We start from the raw sequence: 1553 nt of genomic DNA, 5'->3' as shown, positions 1-1553 counted from the left end.
AAGACATGGTAAAAAAATGAAACATCTTTCACAATCTAGAGATTAGGCTAACATAATATTTACCGCATTTTATTGTAAGAATGCATTAAAATTGTAGATTGATAAAGAATGTATGATTAAAAATAAGAAAAAAATTTAGATTTACGAGTAATATTATTTTATTGAAGAATTTGTGATTGAAAAAAAAAATGAGAGAGAGATAGAGAAATATATTTTGAAATTAATGAGAATCAAACAAAGGCTTAGCCTTCTCACTTGAAGAGATGCAAAATTAGTAAGCAAATTATTCTTACTGTGTATTTTAGTTTGGTAAATGTCATATTTTTTAATTAATCTAATTTTTCACATTGAACAATTTTGAATACTTAAAATACACTTGAATAAACATCTCATTTTGAGGGTTTTATATACTGAATAGTAGGTTAGGAATCTCACTCTCACATGTTATGTTAGTAAAGATTGTACTGGAAAGCATCTAAATGAAGAGTTCATAACATTGAAATATGATGTATGCTTAATGTGCCAAATTCAAAAAGCTATTGCCGCAAAATAATCCATTGGCTGTACTATTTCCACAACAGACCTGTCTTCCCCAATTTTTTCGACAAAATCAAACTATGTTCACCATTTTGACGACGCAAACATTAAGAAAATGAACAAGACGTAGAGTCGGACTACAATGTAATTTCTTATGCATTCAAAATCTTTCAACAAAAAAAGTAATAAAGTGCTTGTACTTTCGTATTTGTTCCTGCCTTCACTTTCCTTGCTTAATATTCCAATTCATTTTGAGGCCCTCGACATCTTGAGGCCTTAGGCCATTACCTAGTTGGCTTTGGTCTAGGATTGGCCCTGATAATACTTTTTGAACAAGACTTTGAAAGCCAACCCTCTCCATGTTTTGCATGCAAAATCTTGAAGGTATCACTAACCTAACAGGCTGCTTCTTTTTTTTTTGGTCACATAAGTTCCACGTCTGTATGAATAGCTCTAATCCATGCCCATACTTGCATGGGAAAGCGTGGCATCCATTAATGGACATTAAATTCATGACCACCAAACTTCATTAATAAGTAGTGCATACCACCACCACCAACATCTCCTCTCACTTCCTTAATACTCCAAGAGAGAGAAATATGGGAAACGACAGAATGAAAGAGAGTGCAGTTGCTGGGGAGGATGCAATGAATGAAAGCACTGGGTTGCGCACGGCGGAAACACTGCTGCGCCTCCTGCCTGTGGCCCTGTGTGTGGTGGCGCTAGTTATCATGCTCAAGGATTCCCAGAGTAATGACTTTGGTTCTCTATCGTACTCCGACATCGGAGCCTTCAGGTAACCGTTTATTTGGATTCTCTTCGTCGACTAATTCATGTTTGAAGACGATTTAGGATCCATTTGGCATGATTTTTGACATCCCACAGCTGCTTTTGTATCCGTTTGGTTAATTTTATAAAAGTATTTCTTCTAGTTAAAAGATAGACTTAATCTAAAAGCTATTCAGGAAGAGAACTTTTTCAAAAATTATTTTCAAAACACTAATTAATATAGCTGT

Source organism: Olea europaea, unplaced genomic scaffold (assembly GCF_002742605.1).
Source record: "Olea europaea var. sylvestris unplaced genomic scaffold, O_europaea_v1 scaffold807, whole genome shotgun sequence".
NCBI classification, from domain to species: Eukaryota; Viridiplantae; Streptophyta; class Magnoliopsida; order Lamiales; family Oleaceae; genus Olea; species Olea europaea.
The sequence above is the reverse complement of the archived record's forward strand: the minus strand, read 5'-3'. Positions refer to the sequence as shown.